This window comes from Lonchura striata, chromosome 21 (assembly GCF_046129695.1).
Source record: "Lonchura striata isolate bLonStr1 chromosome 21, bLonStr1.mat, whole genome shotgun sequence".
In the NCBI taxonomy this organism is placed as follows: Eukaryota; Metazoa; Chordata; class Aves; order Passeriformes; family Estrildidae; genus Lonchura; species Lonchura striata.
In genome coordinates, this window is record NC_134623.1 from 6,997,175 (window position 1) to 7,018,633 (window position 21,459).

The window sequence follows — 21,459 nt, forward strand, 5'->3', positions numbered from 1 at the left end:
AGCTTAGGAGCGCAGCGCACTTTTGCCTCCCTTGTCCAGAAACACGCATTTGCTGCACACTCCAAAAACACTGCTCTTCCTATGGTAATATGTAAGCTGCTGTCTGACGCCCGTTCTCTTCTGCCCACTCTTGCCCAGCTCGTTGTTTTAACGTGCACGTGCCGTCCTGGCTTTCAGTGCACAGTGAAAGCAATCGCAAAAGTCCAGCAGCTGCTGACTGCCAAACACAAGGCGCTGGCTATGTTCTTGCTTCTCGACAACTCAACGCAGCCCTTCATTTCTGCAGCTGCCATCGAGTTCTCTGCATCTCGAGCCTTCGGAAACGAGCACGAGTTTCCCAAGAGGGGCTTCATCAGGACGAAGTCAAAAACCAGGAAAATTGTCTCGGTGCACCTTCAATAAAGCATGCCAGCAGTGCATTGAAAAGGCAGGGAGCTTTAGCCACCGTCCTCTATCAGTCGCAAGGCTGTGCACACAATTTCGTCTCTCTGCAGCAACGTTCTTCGCCCTCGTACAAGCTACAGCTCTCTCCGGCTCCCGGAGCAGGAGAAGCGGCTGCTTCGCGCACACAACAGCGGAGCGGCAGCCGTACGCTCCGAAGCGCTGCTTCAGCCGAAAGACGCCGGCCACCGGCGCTTGGCTTCGGACAGCTCCGGAGAGCCGTAGTGTGCGTCTGCACTAGACTGCATCCTAGCGAAAAGCTTTGGCAGTGTGTCTCGCAGGGAGATAGCTTAGGAGCGCAGCGCACTTATGCCTCCCTTGTCCAAAAACACGATTTTACTGCACACTCGAAAAATAGTGCTCTTTCCTGGGCAATACGTAAGCTGCTATCTAGCGGCCGTGATTTTTCGGCTACTCTTGCTCAGCTAGTTGTTTTAACGTGCACAGGCCGTCCTGGCTTTCAGTGCACAGTGATAGCAATCGCAAAAGTCTAGCAGCTGCTGACTTCCAAACACAAGGCGCTGGCTATGTTCTTGCTTCTCGACAACTCAACGCAGCCCTTCATTTCTGCAGTTGCCATCGAGGTCTCTGCATGTCGGAGACTCAGAGGATGAGCACGAGTTTCCCAGGAGGGGCTGCATCAGGACGAATTCAAAACTCAGGAAAATTGTCCTGGAACACCTTCCCTAAGGATGCTAGAATGGAATTGAAGAGGCAGGCGAGCGGCCACCACGGTCCTCTAGCAGTCCTTAGGGTGCGCGCAGAAGACCGGTGCTCTGCGGCTTCGTTCTTCGCCCTCGTACAAGCTACCGCTCTGTCCGGCTCCCGGAGCAGGAGAAGCGGCTGCTTCGCGCACACAACAGCGGAGCGGCAGCCGTACGCTCCGAAGCGCTGCTTCAGCCGAAAGACGCCGGCCACCGGCGCTTGGCTTCGGACAGCTCCGGAGAGCCGTAGTGTGCGTCTGCACTAAACTGCATGATAGCGAAAAGCTTTGGCAGTGTGTCTCGCAGGGAGATAGCTTAGGAGCGCAGCGCACTTATGCCTCCCTTGTCCAGAAACACGATTTTACTGCACACTCCAAAAACAATGCTCTTTCCAGGGCAATATATAAGCTGATTTCTGACGGCCGTGATCTTTCGATTACTCTTGCTCAGCTAGTTGTTTTAACGTGCACAGGCCGTCCTGGCTTTCAGTGCACAGTGATAGCAATCGCAAAAGTCTAGCAGCTGCTGACTTCCAAACACAAGGCGCTGGCTATGTTCTTGCTTCTCGACAACTCAACGCAGCCCTTCATTTCTGCAGTTGCCATCGAGGTCTCTGCACTCGGAGCCTCAGAGGACGCGCACGAGTTTCCCAGGAGGGGCTGCATCAGGACGAATTCAAAACTCAGGAAAATTGTCCTGGAACACCTTCCCTAAGGATGCTAGAATGGAATTGAAGAGGCAGGCGAGCGGCCACCACGGTCCTCTAGCAGTCCTTAGGGTGCGCGGAGAAGCCGGGTGCTCTGCGGCTTCGTTCTTCGCCCTCGTACAAGCTACCGCTCTGTCCGCTCCCGGAGCAGGAGAAGCGGCTGCTTCGCGCACACAACAGCGGAGCGGCAGCCGTACGCTCCGAAGCGCTGCTTCAGCCGAAAGACGCCGGCCACCGGCGCTTGGCTTCGGACAGCTCCGGAGAGCCGTAGTGTGCGTCTGCACTAGACTGCATCCTAGCGAAAAGCTTTGGCAGTGTGTCTCGCAGGGAGATAGCTTAGGAGCGCAGCGCACTTTTGCCTCCCTTGTCCAGAAACACGCATTTGCTGCACACTCCAAAAACACTGCTCTTCCTATGGTAATATGTAAGCTGCTGTCTGACGCCCGTTCTCTTCTGCCCACTCTTGCCCAGCTCGTTGTTTTAACGTGCACGTGCCGTCCTGGCTTTCAGTGCACAGTGAAAGCAATCGCAAAAGTCCAGCAGCTGCTGACTGCCAAACACAAGGCGCTGGCTATGTTCTTGCTTCTCGACAACTCAACGCAGCCCTTCATTTCTGCAGCTGCCATCGAGTTCTCTGCATCTCGAGCCTTCGGAAACGAGCACGAGTTTCCCAAGAGGGGCTTCATCAGGACGAAGTCAAAAACCAGGAAAATTGTCTCGGTGCACCTTCAATAAAGCATGCCAGCAGTGCATTGAAAAGGCAGGGAGCTTTAGCCACCGTCCTCTATCAGTCGCAAGGCTGTGCACACAATTTCGTCTCTCTGCAGCAACGTTCTTCGCCCTCGTACAAGCTACAGCTCTCTCCGGCTCCCGGAGCAGGAGAAGCGGCTGCTTCGCGCACACAACAGCGGAGCGGCAGCCGTACGCTCCGAAGCGCTGCTTCAGCCGAAAGACGCCGGCCACCGGCGCTTGGCTTCGGACAGCTCCGGAGAGCCGTAGTGTGCGTCTGCACTAGACTGCATCATAGCGAAAAGCTTTGGCAGTGTGTCTCACAGGGAGATAGCTTAGGAGCGCAGCGCACTTATGCCTCCCTTGTCCAAAAACACGATTTTACTGCACACTCGAAAAATAGTGCTCTTTCCTGGGCAATACGTAAGCTGCTATCTAGCGGCCGTGATTTTTCGGCTACTCTTGCTCAGCTAGTTGTTTTAACGTGCACAGGCCGTCCTGGCTTTCAGTGCACAGTGATAGCAATCGCAAAAGTCTAGCAGCTGCTGACTTCCAAACACAAGGCGCTGGCTATGTTCTTGCTTCTCGACAACTCAACGCAGCCCTTCATTTCTGCAGCTGCCATCGAGGTCTCTGCATGTCGGAGACTCAGAGGACGAGCACGAGTTTCCCAGGAGGGGCTGCATCAGGACGAATTCAAAACTCAGGAAAATTGTCCTGTAACACCTTCCCTAAGGATGCTAGAATGGAATTGAAGAGGCAGGCGAGCGGCCACCACGGTCCTCTAGCAGTCCTTAGGGTGCGCGCAGAAGACCGGTGCTCTGCGGCTTCGTTCTTCGCCCTCGTACAAGCTACCGCTCTGTCCGGCTCCCGGAGCAGGAGAAGCGGCTGCTTCGCGCACACAACAGCGGAGCGGCAGCCGTACGCTCCGAAGCGCTGCTTCAGCCGAAAGACGCCGGCCACCGGCGCTTGGCTTCGGACAGCTCCGGAGAGCCGTAGTGTGCGTCTGCACTAAACTGCATGATAGCGAAAAGCTTTGGCAGTGTGTCTCGCAGGGAGATAGCTTAGGAGCGCAGCGCACTTATGCCTCCCTTGTCCAAAAACACGATTTTACTGCACACTCGAAAAATAGTGCTCTTTCCTGGGCAATACGTAAGCTGCTATCTAGCGGCCGTGATTTTTCGGCTACTCTTGCTCAGCTAGTTGTTTTAACGTGCACAGGCCGTCCTGGCTTTCAGTGCACAGTGATAGCAATCGCAAAAGTCTAGCAGCTGCTGACTTCCAAACACAAGGCGCTGGCTATGTTCTTGCTTCTCGACAACTCAACGCAGCCCTTCATTTCTGCAGTTGCCATCGAGGTCTCTGCATGTCGGAGACTCAGAGGACGAGCACGAGTTTCCCAGGAGGGGCTGCATCAGGACGAATTCAAAACTCAGGAAAATTGTCCTGGAACACCTTCCCTAAGGATGCTAGAATGGAATTGAAGAGGCAGGCGAGCGGCCACCACGGTCCTCTAGCAGTCCTTAGGGTGCGCGGAGAAGCCGGGTGCTCTGCGGCTTCGTTCTTCGCCCTCGTACAAGCTACCGCTCTGTCCGGCTCCCGGAGCAGGAGAAGCGGCTGCTTCGCGCACACAACAGCGGAGCGGCAGCCGTACGCTCCGAAGCGCTGCTTCAGCCGAAAGACGCCGGCCACCGGCGCTTGGCTTCGGACAGCTCCGGAGAGCCGTAGTGTGCGTCTGCACTAGACTGCATCCTAGCGAAAAGCTTTGGCAGTGTGTCTCGCAGGGAGATAGCTTAGGAGCGCAGCGCACTTTTGCCTCCCTTGTCCAGAAACACGCATTTGCTGCACACTCCAAAAACACTGCTCTTCCTATGGTAATATGTAAGCTGCTGTCTGACGCCCGTTCTCTTCTGCCCACTCTTGCCCAGCTCGTTGTTTTAACGTGCACGTGCCGTCCTGGCTTTCAGTGCACAGTGAAAGCAATCGCAAAAGTCCAGCAGCTGCTGACTGCCAAACACAAGGCGCTGGCTATGTTCTTGCTTCTCGACAACTCAACGCAGCCCTTCATTTCTGCAGCTGCCATCGAGTTCTCTGCATCTCGAGCCTTCGGAAACGAGCACGAGTTTCCCAAGAGGGGCTTCATCAGGACGAAGTCAAAAACCAGGAAAATTGTCTCGGTGCACCTTCAATAAAGCATGCCAGCAGTGCATTGAAAAGGCAGGGAGCTTTAGCCACCGTCCTCTATCAGTCGCAAGGCTGTGCACACAATTTCGTCTCTCTGCAGCAACGTTCTTCGCCCTCGTACAAGCTACAGCTCTCTCCGGCTCCCGGAGCAGGAGAAGCGGCTGCTTCGCGCACACAACAGCGGAGCGGCAGCCGTACGCTCCGAAGCGCTGCTTCAGCCGAAAGACGCCGGCCACCGGCGCTTGGCTTCGGACAGCTCCGGAGAGCCGTAGTGTGCGTCTGCACTAGACTGCATCCTAGCGAAAAGCTTTGGCAGTGTGTCTCGCAGGGAGATAGCTTAGGAGCGCAGCGCACTTATGCCTCCCTTGTCCAGAAACACGATTTTACTGCACACTCGAAAAATAGTGCTCTTTCCTGGGCAATACGTAAGCTGCTATCTAGCGGCCGTGATTTTTCGGCTACTCTTGCTCAGCTAGTTGTTTTAACGTGCACAGGCCGTCCTGGCTTTCAGTGCACAGTGATAGCAATCGCAAAAGTCTAGCAGCTGCTGACTTCCAAACACAAGGCGCTGGCTATGTTCTTGCTTCTCGACAACTCAACGCAGCCCTTCATTTCTGCAGTTGCCATCGAGGTCTCTGCATGTCGGAGACTCAGAGGACGAGCACGAGTTTCCCAGGAGGGGCTGCATCAGGACGAATTCAAAACTCAGGAAAATTGTCCTGGAACACCTTCCCTAAGGATGCTAGAATGGAATTGAAGAGGCAGGCGAGCGGCCACCACGGTCCTCTAGCAGTCCTTAGGGTGCGCGCAGAAGCCCGGTGCTCTGCGGCTTCGTTCTTCGCCCTCGTACAAGCTACCGCTCTCTCCGGCTCCCGGAGCAGGAGAAGCGGCTGCTTCGCGCACACAACAGCGGAGCGGCAGCCGTACGCTCCGAAGCGCTGCTTCAGCCGAAAGACGCCGGCCACCGGCGCTTGGCTTCGGACAGCTCCGGAGAGCCGTAGTGTGCGTCTGCACTAAACTGCATGATAGCGAAAAGCTTTGGCAGTGTGTCTCGCAGGGAGATAGCTTAGGAGCGCAGCGCACTTATGCCTCCCTTGTCCAGAAACACGATTTTACTGCACACTCCAAAAACAATGCTCTTTCCAGGGCAATATATAAGCTGATTTCTGACGGCCGTGATCTTTCGATTACTCTTGCTCAGCTAGTTGTTTTAACGTGCACAGGCCGTCCTGGCTTTCAGTGCACAGTGATAGCAATCGCAAAAGTCTAGCAGCTGCTGACTTCCAAACACAAGGCGCTGGCTATGTTCTTGCTTCTCGACAACTCAACGCAGCCCTTCATTTCTGCAGTTGCCATCGAGGTCTCTGCACTCGGAGCCTCAGAGGACGCGCACGAGTTTCCCAGGAGGGGCTGCATCAGGACGAATTCAAAACTCAGGAAAATTGTCCTGGAACACCTTCCCTAAGGATGCTAGAATGGAATTGAAGAGGCAGGCGAGCGGCCACCACGGTCCTCTAGCAGTCCTTAGGGTGCGCGGAGAAGCCGGGTGCTCTGCGGCTTCGTTCTTCGCCCTCGTACAAGCTACCGCTCTGTCCGCTCCCGGAGCAGGAGAAGCGGCTGCTTCGCGCACACAACAGCGGAGCGGCAGCCGTACGCTCCGAAGCGCTGCTTCAGCCGAAAGACGCCGGCCACCGGCGCTTGGCTTCGGACAGCTCCGGAGAGCCGTAGTGTGCGTCTGCACTAGACTGCATCCTAGCGAAAAGCTTTGGCAGTGTGTCTCGCAGGGAGATAGCTTAGGAGCGCAGCGCACTTTTGCCTCCCTTGTCCAGAAACACGCATTTGCTGCACACTCCAAAAACACTGCTCTTCCTATGGTAATATGTAAGCTGCTGTCTGACGCCCGTTCTCTTCTGCCCACTCTTGCCCAGCTCGTTGTTTTAACGTGCACGTGCCGTCCTGGCTTTCAGTGCACAGTGAAAGCAATCGCAAAAGTCCAGCAGCTGCTGACTGCCAAACACAAGGCGCTGGCTATGTTCTTGCTTCTCGACAACTCAACGCAGCCCTTCATTTCTGCAGCTGCCATCGAGTTCTCTGCATCTCGAGCCTTCGGAAACGAGCACGAGTTTCCCAAGAGGGGCTTCATCAGGACGAAGTCAAAAACCAGGAAAATTGTCTCGGTGCACCTTCAATAAAGCATGCCAGCAGTGCATTGAAAAGGCAGGGAGCTTTAGCCACCGTCCTCTATCAGTCGCAAGGCTGTGCACACAATTTCGTCTCTCTGCAGCAACGTTCTTCGCCCTCGTACAAGCTACAGCTCTCTCCGGCTCCCGGAGCAGGAGAAGCGGCTGCTTCGCGCACACAACAGCGGAGCGGCAGCCCTACGCTCCGAAGCGCTGCTTCAGCCGAAAGACGCCGGCCACCGGCGCTTGGCTTCGGACAGCTCCGGAGAGCCGTAGTGTGCGTCTGCACTAGACTGCATCCTAGCGAAAAGCTTTGGCAGTGTGTCTCACAGGGAGATAGCTTAGGAGCGCAGCGCACTTATGCCTCCCTTGTCCAAAAACACGATTTTACTGCACACTCGAAAAATAGTGCTCTTTCCTGGGCAATACGTAAGCTGCTATCTAGCGGCCGTGATTTTTCGGCTACTCTTGCTCAGCTAGTTGTTTTAACGTGCACAGGCCGTCCTGGCTTTCAGTGCACAGTGATAGCAATCGCAAAAGTCTAGCAGCTGCTGACTTCCAAACACAAGGCGCTGGCTATGTTCTTGCTTCTCGACAACTCAACGCAGCCCTTCATTTCTGCAGCTGCCATCGAGGTCTCTGCATGTCGGAGACTCAGAGGACGAGCACGAGTTTCCCAGGAGGGGCTGCATCAGGACGAATTCAAAACTCAGGAAAATTGTCCTGGAACACCTTCCCTAAGGATGCTAGAATGGAATTGAAGAGGCAGGCGAGCGGCCACCACGGTCCTCTAGCAGTCCTTAGGGTGCGCGCAGAAGACCGGTGCTCTGCGGCTTCGTTCTTCGCCCTCGTACAAGCTACCGCTCTGTCCGGCTCCCGGAGCAGGAGAAGCGGCTGCTTCGCGCACACAACAGCGGAGCGGCAGCCGTACGCTCCGAAGCGCTGCTTCAGCCGAAAGACGCCGGCCACCGGCGCTTGGCTTCGGACAGCTCCGGAGAGCCGTAGTGTGCGTCTGCACTAGACTGCATGATAGCGAAAAGCTTTGGCAGTGTGTCTCGCAGGGAGATAGCTTAGGAGCGCAGCGCACTTATGCCTCCCTTGTCCAAAAACACGATTTTACTGCACACTCGAAAAATAGTGCTCTTTCCTGGGCAATACGTAAGCTGCTATCTAGCGGCCGTGATTTTTCGGCTACTCTTGCTCAGCTAGTTGTTTTAACGTGCACAGGCCGTCCTGGCTTTCAGTGCACAGTGATAGCAATCGCAAAAGTCTAGCAGCTGCTGACTTCCAAACACAAGGCGCTGGCTATGTTCTTGCTTCTCGACAACTCAACGCAGCCCTTCATTTCTGCAGTTGCCATCGAGGTCTCTGCATGTCGGAGACTCAGAGGACGAGCACGAGTTTCCCAGGAGGGGCTGCATCAGGACGAATTCAAAACTCAGGAAAATTGTCCTGGAACACCTTCCCTAAGGATGCTAGAATGGAATTGAAGAGGCAGGCGAGCGGCCACCACGGTCCTCTAGCAGTCCTTAGGGTGCGCGGAGAAGCCGGGTGCTCTGCGGCTTCGTTCTTCGCCCTCGTACAAGCTACCGCTCTGTCCGGCTCCCGGAGCAGGAGAAGCGGCTGCTTCGCGCACACAACAGCGGAGCGGCAGCCGTACGCTCCGAAGCGCTGCTTCAGCCGAAAGACGCCGGCCACCGGCGCTTGGCTTCGGACAGCTCCGGAGAGCCGTAGTGTGCGTCTGCACTAGACTGCATCCTAGCGAAAAGCTTTGGCAGTGTGTCTCGCAGGGAGATAGCTTAGGAGCGCAGCGCACTTTTGCCTCCCTTGTCCAGAAACACGCATTTGCTGCACACTCCAAAAACACTGCTCTTCCTATGGTAATATGTAAGCTGCTGTCTGACGCCCGTTCTCTTCTGCCCACTCTTGCCCAGCTCGTTGTTTTAACGTGCACGTGCCGTCCTGGCTTTCAGTGCACAGTGAAAGCAATCGCAAAAGTCCAGCAGCTGCTGACTGCCAAACACAAGGCGCTGGCTATGTTCTTGCTTCTCGACAACTCAACGCAGCCCTTCATTTCTGCAGCTGCCATCGAGTTCTCTGCATCTCGAGCCTTCGGAAACGAGCACGAGTTTCCCAAGAGGGGCTTCATCAGGACGAAGTCAAAAACCAGGAAAATTGTCTCGGTGCACCTTCAATAAAGCATGCCAGCAGTGCATTGAAAAGGCAGGGAGCTTTAGCCACCGTCCTCTATCAGTCGCAAGGCTGTGCACACAATTTCGTCTCTCTGCAGCAACGTTCTTCGCCCTCGTACAAGCTACAGCTCTCTCCGGCTCCCGGAGCAGGAGAAGCGGCTGCTTCGCGCACACAACAGCGGAGCGGCAGCCGTACGCTCCGAAGCGCTGCTTCAGCCGAAAGACGCCGGCCACCGGCGCTTGGCTTCGGACAGCTCCGGAGAGCCGTAGTGTGCGTCTGCACTAGACTGCATCCTAGCGAAAAGCTTTGGCAGTGTGTCTCGCAGGGAGATAGCTTAGGAGCGCAGCGCACTTATGCCTCCCTTGTCCAGAAACACGATTTTACTGCACACTCCAAAAACAATGCTCTTTCCAGGGCAATATATAAGCTGATTTCTGACGGCCGTGATCTTTCGATTACTCTTGCTCAGCTAGTTGTTTTAACGTGCACAGGCCGTCCTGGCTTTCAGTGCACAGTGATAGCAATCGCAAAAGTCTAGCAGCTGCTGACTTCCAAACACAAGGCGCTGGCTATGTTCTTGCTTCTCGACAACTCAACGCAGCCCTTCATTTCTGCAGTTGCCATCGAGGTCTCTGCATGTCGGAGACTCAGAGGACGAGCACGAGTTTCCCAGGAGGGGCTGCATCAGGACGAATTCAAAACTCAGGAAAATTGTCCTGGAACACCTTCCCTAAGGATGCTAGAATGGAATTGAAGAGGCAGGCGAGCGGCCACCACGGTCCTCTAGCAGTCCTTAGGGTGCGCGCAGAAGACCGGTGCTCTGCGGCTTCGTTCTTCGCCCTCGTACAAGCTACCGCTCTCTCCGGCTCCCGGAGCAGGAGAAGCGGCTGCTTCGCGCACACAACAGCGGAGCGGCAGCCGTACGCTCCGAAGCGCTGCTTCAGCCGAAAGACGCCGGCCACCGGCGCTTGGCTTCGGACAGCTCCGGAGAGCCGTAGTGTGCGTCTGCACTAAACTGCATGATAGCGAAAAGCTTTGGCAGTGTGTCTCGCAGGGAGATAGCTTAGGAGCGCAGCGCACTTATGCCTCCCTTGTCCAGAAACACGATTTTACTGCACACTCCAAAAACAATGCTCTTTCCAGGGCAATATATAAGCTGATTTCTGACGGCCGTGATCTTTCGATTACTCTTGCTCAGCTAGTTGTTTTAACGTGCACAGGCCGTCCTGGCTTTCAGTGCACAGTGATAGCAATCGCAAAAGTCTAGCAGCTGCTGACTTCCAAACACAAGGCGCTGGCTATGTTCTTGCTTCTCGACAACTCAACGCAGCCCTTCATTTCTGCAGTTGCCATCGAGGTCTCTGCACTCGGAGCCTCAGAGGACGCGCACGAGTTTCCCAGGAGGGGCTGCATCAGGACGAATTCAAAACTCAGGAAAATTGTCCTGGAACACCTTCCCTAAGGATGCTAGAATGGAATTGAAGAGGCAGGCGAGCGGCCACCACGGTCCTCTAGCAGTCCTTAGGGTGCGCGGAGAAGCCGGGTGCTCTGCGGCTTCGTTCTTCGCCCTCGTACAAGCTACCGCTCTGTCCGCTCCCGGAGCAGGAGAAGCGGCTGCTTCGCGCACACAACAGCGGAGCGGCAGCCGTACGCTCCGAAGCGCTGCTTCAGCCGAAAGACGCCGGCCACCGGCGCTTGGCTTCGGACAGCTCCGGAGAGCCGTAGTGTGCGTCTGCACTAGACTGCATCCTAGCGAAAAGCTTTGGCAGTGTGTCTCGCAGGGAGATAGCTTAGGAGCGCAGCGCACTTTTGCCTCCCTTGTCCAGAAACACGCATTTGCTGCACACTCCAAAAACACTGCTCTTCCTATGGTAATATGTAAGCTGCTGTCTGACGCCCGTTCTCTTCTGCCCACTCTTGCCCAGCTCGTTGTTTTAACGTGCACGTGCCGTCCTGGCTTTCAGTGCACAGTGAAAGCAATCGCAAAAGTCCAGCAGCTGCTGACTGCCAAACACAAGGCGCTGGCTATGTTCTTGCTTCTCGACAACTCAACGCAGCCCTTCATTTCTGCAGCTGCCATCGAGTTCTCTGCATCTCGAGCCTTCGGAAACGAGCACGAGTTTCCCAAGAGGGGCTTCATCAGGACGAAGTCAAAAACCAGGAAAATTGTCTCGGTGCACCTTCAATAAAGCATGCCAGCAGTGCATTGAAAAGGCAGGGAGCTTTAGCCACCGTCCTCTATCAGTCGCAAGGCTGTGCACACAATTTCGTCTCTCTGCAGCAACGTTCTTCGCCCTCGTACAAGCTACAGCTCTCTCCGGCTCCCGGAGCAGGAGAAGCGGCTGCTTCGCGCACACAACAGCGGAGCGGCAGCCGTACGCTCCGAAGCGCTGCTTCAGCCGAAAGACGCCGGCCACCGGCGCTTGGCTTCGGACAGCTCCGGAGAGCCGTAGTGTGCGTCTGCACTAGACTGCATCCTAGCGAAAAGCTTTGGCAGTGTGTCTCACAGGGAGATAGCTTAGGAGCGCAGCGCACTTATGCCTCCCTTGTCCAAAAACACGATTTTACTGCACACTCGAAAAATAGTGCTCTTTCCTGGGCAATACGTAAGCTGCTATCTAGCGGCCGTGATTTTTCGGCTACTCTTGCTCAGCTAGTTGTTTTAACGTGCACAGGCCGTCCTGGCTTTCAGTGCACAGTGATAGCAATCGCAAAAGTCTAGCAGCTGCTGACTTCCAAACACAAGGCGCTGGCTATGTTCTTGCTTCTCGACAACTCAACGCAGCCCTTCATTTCTGCAGCTGCCATCGAGGTCTCTGCATGTCGGAGACTCAGAGGACGAGCACGAGTTTCCCAGGAGGGGCTGCATCAGGACGAATTCAAAACTCAGGAAAATTGTCCTGGAACACCTTCCCTAAGGATGCTAGAATGGAATTGAAGAGGCAGGCGAGCGGCCACCACGGTCCTCTAGCAGTCCTTAGGGTGCGCGCAGAAGACCGGTGCTCTGCGGCTTCGTTCTTCGCCCTCGTACAAGCTACCGCTCTGTCCGGCTCCCGGAGCAGGAGAAGCGGCTGCTTCGCGCACACAACAGCGGAGCGGCAGCCGTACGCTCCGAAGCGCTGCTTCAGCCGAAAGACGCCGGCCACCGGCGCTTGGCTTCGGACAGCTCCGGAGAGCCGTAGTGTGCGTCTGCACTAAACTGCATGATAGCGAAAAGCTTTGGCAGTGTGTCTCGCAGGGAGATAGCTTAGGAGCGCAGCGCACTTATGCCTCCCTTGTCCAAAAACACGATTTTACTGCACACTCGAAAAATAGTGCTCTTTCCTGGGCAATACGTAAGCTGCTATCTAGCGGCCGTGATTTTTCGGCTACTCTTGCTCAGCTAGTTGTTTTAACGTGCACAGGCCGTCCTGGCTTTCAGTGCACAGTGATAGCAATCGCAAAAGTCTAGCAGCTGCTGACTTCCAAACACAAGGCGCTGGCTATGTTCTTGCTTCTCGACAACTCAACGCAGCCCTTCATTTCTGCAGTTGCCATCGAGGTCTCTGCATGTCGGAGACTCAGAGGACGAGCACGAGTTTCCCAGGAGGGGCTGCATCAGGACGAATTCAAAACTCAGGAAAATTGTCCTGGAACACCTTCCCTAAGGATGCTAGAATGGAATTGAAGAGGCAGGCGAGCGGCCACCACGGTCCTCTAGCAGTCCTTAGGGTGCGCGGAGAAGCCGGGTGCTCTGCGGCTTCGTTCTTCGCCCTCGTACAAGCTACCGCTCTGTCCGGCTCCCGGAGCAGGAGAAGCGGCTGCTTCGCGCACACAACAGCGGAGCGGCAGCCGTACGCTCCGAAGCGCTGCTTCAGCCGAAAGACGCCGGCCACCGGCGCTTGGCTTCGGACAGCTCCGGAGAGCCGTAGTGTGCGTCTGCACTAGACTGCATCCTAGCGAAAAGCTTTGGCAGTGTGTCTCGCAGGGAGATAGCTTAGGAGCGCAGCGCACTTTTGCCTCCCTTGTCCAGAAACACGCATTTGCTGCACACTCCAAAAACACTGCTCTTCCTATGGTAATATGTAAGCTGCTGTCTGACGCCCGTTCTCTTCTGCCCACTCTTGCCCAGCTCGTTGTTTTAACGTGCACGTGCCGTCCTGGCTTTCAGTGCACAGTGAAAGCAATCGCAAAAGTCCAGCAGCTGCTGACTGCCAAACACAAGGCGCTGGCTATGTTCTTGCTTCTCGACAACTCAACGCAGCCCTTCATTTCTGCAGCTGCCATCGAGTTCTCTGCATCTCGAGCCTTCGGAAACGAGCACGAGTTTCCCAAGAGGGGCTTCATCAGGACGAAGTCAAAAACCAGGAAAATTGTCTCGGTGCACCTTCAATAAAGCATGCCAGCAGTGCATTGAAAAGGCAGGGAGCTTTAGCCACCGTCCTCTATCAGTCGCAAGGCTGTGCACACAATTTCGTCTCTCTGCAGCAACGTTCTTCGCCCTCGTACAAGCTACAGCTCTCTCCGGCTCCCGGAGCAGGAGAAGCGGCTGCTTCGCGCACACAACAGCGGAGCGGCAGCCGTACGCTCCGAAGCGCTGCTTCAGCCGAAAGACGCCGGCCACCGGCGCTTGGCTTCGGACAGCTCCGGAGAGCCGTAGTGTGCGTCTGCACTAGACTGCATCCTAGCGAAAAGCTTTGGCAGTGTGTCTCGCAGGGAGATAGCTTAGGAGCGCAGCGCACTTATGCCTCCCTTGTCCAGAAACACGATTTTACTGCACACTCGAAAAATAGTGCTCTTTCCTGGGCAATACGTAAGCTGCTATCTAGCGGCCGTGATTTTTCGGCTACTCTTGCTCAGCTAGTTGTTTTAACGTGCACAGGCCGTCCTGGCTTTCAGTGCACAGTGATAGCAATCGCAAAAGTCTAGCAGCTGCTGACTTCCAAACACAAGGCGCTGGCTATGTTCTTGCTTCTCGACAACTCAACGCAGCCCTTCATTTCTGCAGTTGCCATCGAGGTCTCTGCATGTCGGAGACTCAGAGGACGAGCACGAGTTTCCCAGGAGGGGCTGCATCAGGACGAATTCAAAACTCAGGAAAATTGTCCTGGAACACCTTCCCTAAGGATGCTAGAATGGAATTGAAGAGGCAGGCGAGCGGCCACCACGGTCCTCTAGCAGTCCTTAGGGTGCGCGCAGAAGCCCGGTGCTCTGCGGCTTCGTTCTTCGCCCTCGTACAAGCTACCGCTCTCTCCGGCTCCCGGAGCAGGAGAAGCGGCTGCTTCGCGCACACAACAGCGGAGCGGCAGCCGTACGCTCCGAAGCGCTGCTTCAGCCGAAAGACGCCGGCCACCGGCGCTTGGCTTCGGACAGCTCCGGAGAGCCGTAGTGTGCGTCTGCACTAAACTGCATGATAGCGAAAAGCTTTGGCAGTGTGTCTCGCAGGGAGATAGCTTAGGAGCGCAGCGCACTTATGCCTCCCTTGTCCAGAAACACGATTTTACTGCACACTCCAAAAACAATGCTCTTTCCAGGGCAATATATAAGCTGATTTCTGACGGCCGTGATCTTTCGATTACTCTTGCTCAGCTAGTTGTTTTAACGTGCACAGGCCGTCCTGGCTTTCAGTGCACAGTGATAGCAATCGCAAAAGTCTAGCAGCTGCTGACTTCCAAACACAAGGCGCTGGCTATGTTCTTGCTTCTCGACAACTCAACGCAGCCCTTCATTTCTGCAGTTGCCATCGAGGTCTCTGCACTCGGAGCCTCAGAGGACGCGCACGAGTTTCCCAGGAGGGGCTGCATCAGGACGAATTCAAAACTCAGGAAAATTGTCCTGGAACACCTTCCCTAAGGATGCTAGAATGGAATTGAAGAGGCAGGCGAGCGGCCACCACGGTCCTCTAGCAGTCCTTAGGGTGCGCGGAGAAGCCGGGTGCTCTGCGGCTTCGTTCTTCGCCCTCGTACAAGCTACCGCTCTCTCCGGCTCGCGGAGCAGGAGAAGCGGCTGCTTCGCGCACACAACAGCGGAGCGGCAGCCGTACGCTCCGAAGCGCTGCTTCAGCCGAAAGACGCCGGCCACCGGCGCTTGGCTTCGGACAGCTCCGGAGAGCCGTAGTGTGCGTCTGCACTAGACTGCATCCTAGCGAAAAGCTTTGGCAGTGTGTCTCGCAGGGAGATAGCTTAGGAGCGCAGCGCACTTTTGCCTCCCTTGTCCAGAAACACGCATTTGCTGCACACTCCAAAAACACTGCTCTTCCTATGGTAATATGTAAGCTGCTGTCTGACGCCCGTTCTCTTCTGCCCACTCTTGCCCAGCTCGTTGTTTTAACGTGCACGTGCCGTCCTGGCTTTCAGTGCACAGTGAAAGCAATCGCAAAAGTCCAGCAGCTGCTGACTGCCAAACACAAGGCGCTGGCTATGTTCTTGCTTCTCGACAACTCAACGCAGCCCTTCATTTCTGCAGCTGCCATCGAGTTCTCTGCATCTCGAGCCTTCGGAAACGAGCACGAGTTTCCCAAGAGGGGCTTCATCAGGACGAAGTCAAAAACCAGGAAAATTGTCTCGGTGCACCTTCAATAAAGCATGCCAGCAGTGCATTGAAAAGGCAGGGAGCTTTAGCCACCGTCCTCTATCAGTCGCAAGGCTGTGCACACAATTTCGTCTCTCTGCAGCAACGTTCTTCGCCCTCGTACAAGCTACAGCTCTCTCCGGCTCCCGGAGCAGGAGAAGCGGCTGCTTCGCGCACACAACAGCGGAGCGGCAGCCGTACGCTCCGAAGCGCTGCTTCAGCCGAAAGACGCCGGCCACCGGCGCTTGGCTTCGGACAGCTCCGGAGAGCCGTAGTGTGCGTCTGCACTAGACTGCATCCTAGCGAAAAGCTTTGGCAGTGTGTCTCACAGGGAGATAGCTTAGGAGCGCAGCGCACTTATGCCTCCCTTGTCCAAAAACACGATTTTACTGCACACTCGAAAAATAGTGCTCTTTCCTGGGCAATACGTAAGCTGCTATCTAGCGGCCGTGATTTTTCGGCTACTCTTGCTCAGCTAGTTGTTTTAACGTGCACAGGCCGTCCTGGCTTTCAGTGCACAGTGATAGCAATCGCAAAAGTCTAGCAGCTGCTGACTTCCAAACACAAGGCGCTGGCTATGTTCTTGCTTCTCGACAACTCAACGCAGCCCTTCATTTCTGCAGCTGCCATCGAGGTCTCTGCATGTCGGAGACTCAGAGGACGAGCACGAGTTTCCCAGGAGGGGCTGCATCAGGACGAATTCAAAACTCAGGAAAATTGTCCTGGAACACCTTCCCTAAGGATGCTAGAATGGAATTGAAGAGGCAGGCGAGCGGCCACCACGGTCCTCTAGCAGTCCTTAGGGTGCGCGCAGAAGACCGGTGCTCTGCGGCTTCGTTCTTCGCCCTCGTACAAGCTACCGCTCTGTCCGGCTCCCGGAGCAGGAGAAGCGGCTGCTTCGCGCACACAACAGCGGAGCGGCAGCCGTACGCTCCGAAGCGCTGCTTCAGCCGAAAGACGCCGGCCACCGGCGCTTGGCTTCGGACAGCTCCGGAGAGCCGTAGTGTGCGTCTGCACTAGACTGCATCCTAGCGAAAAGCTTTGGCAGTGTGTCTCGCAGGGAGATAGCTTAGGAGCGCAGCGCACTTATGCCTCCCTTGTCCAAAAACACGATTTTACTGCACACTCGAAAAATAGTGCTCTTTCCTGGGCAATACGTAAGCTGCTATCTAGCGGCCGTGATTTTTCGGCTACTCTTGCTCAGCTAGTTGTTTTAACGTGCACAGGCCGTCCTGGCTTTCAGTGCACAGTGATAGCAATCGCAAAAGTCTAGCAGCTGCTGACTTCCAAACACAAGGCGCTGGCTATGTTCTTGCTTCTCGACAACTCAACGCAGCCCTTCATTTCTGCAGTTGCCATCGAGGTCTCTGCATGTCGGAGACTCAGAGGACGAGCACGAGTTTCCCAGGAGGGGCTGCATCAGGACGAATTCAAAACTCAGGAAAATTGTCCTGGAACACCTTCCCTAAGGATGCTAGAATGGAATTGAAGAGGCAGGCGAGCGGCCACCACGGTCCTCTAGCAGTCCTTAGGGTGCGCGGAGAAGCCGGGTGCTCTGCGGCTTCGTTCTTCGCCCTCGTACAAGCTACCGCTCTGTCCGGCTCCCGGAGCAGGAGAAGCGGCTGCTTCGCGCACACAACAGCGGAGCGGCAGCCGTACGCTCCGAAGCGCTGCTTCAGCCGAAAGACGCCGGCCACCGGCGCTTGGCTTCGGACAGCTCCGGAGAGCCGTAGTGTGCGTCTGCACTAGACTGCATCCTAGCGAAAAGCTTTGGCAGTGTGTCTCGCAGGGAGATAGCTTAGGAGCGCAGCGCACTTTTGCCTCCCTTGTCCAGAAACACGCATTTGCTGCACACTCCAAAAACACTGCTCTTCCTATGGTAATATGTAAGCTGCTGTCTGACGCCCGTTCTCTTCTGCCCACTCTTGCCCAGCTCGTTGTTTTAACGTGCACGTGCCGTCCTGGCTTTCAGTGCACAGTGAAAGCAATCGCAAAAGTCCAGCAGCTGCTGACTGCCAAACACAAGGCGCTGGCTATGTTCTTGCTTCTCGACAACTCAACGCAGCCCTTCATTTCTGCAGCTGCCATCGAGTTCTCTGCATCTCGAGCCTTCGGAAACGAGCACGAGTTTCCCAAGAGGGGCTTCATCAGGACGAAGTCAAAAACCAGGAAAATTGTCTCGGTGCACCTTCAATAAAGCATGCCAGCAGTGCATTGAAAAGGCAGGGAGCTTTAGCCACCGTCCTCTATCAGTCGCAAGGCTGTGCACACAATTTCGTCTCTCTGCAGCAACGTTCTTCGCCCTCGTACAAGCTACAGCTCTCTCCGGCTCCCGGAGCAGGAGAAGCGGCTGCTTCGCGCACACAACAGCGGAGCGGCAGCCGTACGCTCCGAAGCGCTGCTTCAGCCGAAAGACGCCGGCCACCGGCGCTTGGCTTCGGACAGCTCCGGAGAGCCGTAGTGTGCGTCTGCACTAGACTGCATCATAGCGAAAAGCTTTGGCAGTGTGTCTCGCAGGGAGATAGCTTAGGAGCGCAGCGCACTTATGCCTCCCTTGTCCAGAAACACGATTTTACTGCACACTCCAAAAACAATGCTCTTTCCAGGGCAATATATAAGCTGATTTCTGACGGCCGTGATCTTTCGATTACTCTTGCTCAGCTAGTTGTTTTAACGTGCACAGGCCGTCCTGGCTTTCAGTGCACAGTGATAGCAATCGCAAAAGTCTAGCAGCTGCTGACTTCCAAACACAAGGCGCTGGCTATGTTCTTGCTTCTCGACAACTCAACGCAGCCCTTCATTTCTGCAGTTGCCATCGAGGTCTCTGCATGTCGGAGCCTCAGAGGACGAGTAGGAGTTTCCCAGGAGGGGCTGCATCAGGACGAATTCAAAACTCAGGAAAATTGTCCTGGAACACCTTCCCTAAGGATGCTAGAATGGAATTGAAGAGGCAGGCGAGCGGCCACCACGGTCCTCTAGCAGTCCTTAGGGTGCGCGGAGAAGCCGGGTGCTCTGCGGCTTCGTTCTTCGCCCTCGTACAAGCTACCGCTCTGTCCGCTCCCGGAGCAGGAGAAGCGGCTGCTTCGCGCACACAACAGCGGAGCGGCAGCCGTACGCTCCGAAGCGCTGCTTCAGCCGAAAGACGCCGGCCACCGGCGCTTGGCTTCGGACAGCTCCGGAGAGCCGTAGTGTGCGTCTGCACTAGACTGCATCCTAGCGAAAAGCTTTGGCAGTGTGTCTCGCAGGGAGATAGCTTAGGAGCGCAGCGCACTTATGCCTCCCTTGTCCAGAAACACGCATTTGCTGCACACTCCAAAAACACTGCTCTTCCTATGGTAATATGTAAGCTGCTGTCTGACGCCCGTTCTCTTCTGCCCACTCTTGCCCAGCTCGTTGTTTTAACGTGCACGTGCCGTCCTGGCTTTCAGTGCACAGTGAAAGCAATCGCAAAAGTCCAGCAGCTGCTGACTGCCAAACACAAGGCGCTGGCTATGTTCTTGCTTCTCGACAACTCAACGCAGCCCTTCATTTCTGCAGCTGCCATCGAGTTCTCTGCATCTCGAGCCTTCGGAAACGAGCACGAGTTTCCCAAGAGGGGCTTCATCAGGACGAAGTCAAAAACCAGGAAAATTGTCTCGGTGCACCTTCAATAAAGCATGCCAGCAGTGCATTGAAAAGGCAGGGAGCTTTAGCCACCGTCCTCTATCAGTCGCAAGGCTGTGCACACAATTTCGTCTCTCTGCAGCAACGTTCTTCGCCCTCGTACAAGCTACAGCTCTCTCCGGCTCCCGGAGCAGGAGAAGCGGCTGCTTCGCGCACACAACAGCGGAGCGGCAGCCGTACGCTCCGAAGCGCTGCTTCAGCCGAAAGACGCCGGCCACCGGCGCTTGGCTTCGGACAGCTCCGGAGAGCCGTAGTGTGCGTCTGCACTAGACTGCATCATAGCGAAAAGCTTTGGCAGTGTGTCTCGCAGGGAGATAGCTTAGGAGCGCAGCGCACTTATGCCTCCCTTGTCCAAAAACACGATTTTACTGCACACTCGAAAAATAGTGCTCTTTCCTGGGCAATACGTAAGCTGCTATCTAGCGGCCGTGATTTTTCGGCTACTCTTGCTCAGCTAGTTGTTTTAACGTGCACAGGCCGTCCTGGCTTTCAGTGCACAGTGATAGCAATCGCAAAAGTCTAGCAGCTGCTGACTTCCAAACACAAGGCGCTGGCTATGTTCTTGCTTCTCGACAACTCAACGCAGCCCTTCATTTCTGCAGTTGCCATCGAGGTCTCTGCATGTCGGAGACTCAGAGGACGAGCACGAGTTTCCCAGGAGGGGCTGCATCAGGACGAATTCAAAACTCAGGAAAATTGTCCTGGAACACCTTCCCTAAGGATGCTAGAATGGAATTGAAGAGGCAGGCGAGCGGCCACCACGGTCCTCTAGCAGTCCTTAGGGTGCGCGCAGAAGCCCGGTGCTCTGCGGCTTCGTTCTTCGCCCTCGTACAAGCTACCGCTCTCTCCGGCTCCCGGAGCAGGAGAAGCGGCTGCTTCGCGCACACAACAGCGGAGCGGCAGCCGTACGCTCCGAAGCGCTGCTTCAGCCGAAAGACGCCGGCCACCGGCGCTTGGCTTCGGACAGCTCCGGAGAGCCGTAGTGTGCGTCTGCACTAAACTGCATGATAGCGAAAAGCTTTGGCAGTGTGTCTCGCAGGGAGATAGCTTAGGAGCGCAGCGCACTTATGCCTCCCTTGTCCAGAAACACGATTTTACTGCACACTCCAAAAACAATGCTCTTTCCAGGGCAATATATAAGCTGATTTCTGACGGCCGTGATCTTTCGATTACTCTTGCTCAGCTAGTTGTTTTAACGTGCACAGGCCGTCCTGGCTTTCAGTGCACAGTGATAGCAATCGCAAAAGTCTAGCAGCTGCTGACTTCCAAACACAAGGCGCTGGCTATGTTCTTGCTTCTCGACAACTCAACGCAGCCCTTCATTTCTGCAGTTGCCATCGAGGTCTCTGCACTCGGAGCCTCAGAGGACGCGCACGAGTTTCCCAGGAGGGGCTGCATCAGGACGAATTCAAAACTCAGGAAAATTGTCCTGGAACACCTTCCCTAAGGATGCTAGAATGGAATTGAAGAGGCAGGCGAGCGGCCACCACGGTCCTCTAGCAGTCCTTAGGGTGCGCGGAGAAGCCGGGTGCTCTGCGGCTTCGTTCTTCGCCCTCGTACAAGCTACCGCTCTGTCCGCTCCCGGAGCAGGAGAAGCGGCTGCTTCGCGCACACAACAGCGGAGCGGCAGCCGTACGCTCCGAAGCGCTGCTTCAGCCGAAAGACGCCGGCCACCGGCGCTTGGCTTCGGACAGCTCCGGAGAGCCGTAGTGTGCGTCTGCACTAGACTGCATCCTAGCGAAAAGCTTTGGCAGTGTGTCTCGCAGGGAGATAGCTTAGGAGCGCAGCGCACTTTTGCCTCCCTTGTCCAGAAACACGCATTTGCTGCACACTCCAAAAACACTGCTCTTCCTATGGTAATATGTAAGCTGCTGTCTGACGCCCGTTCTCTTCTGCCCACTCTTGCCCAGCTCGTTGTTTTAACGTGCACGTGCCGTCCTGGCTTTCAGTGCACAGTGAAAGCAATCGCAAAAGTCCAGCAGCTGCTGACTGCCAAACACAAGGCGCTGGCTATGTTCTTGCTTCTCGACAACTCAACGCAGCCCTTCATTTCTGCAGCTGCCATCGAGTTCTCTGCATCTCGAGCCTTCGGAAACGAGCACGAGTTTCC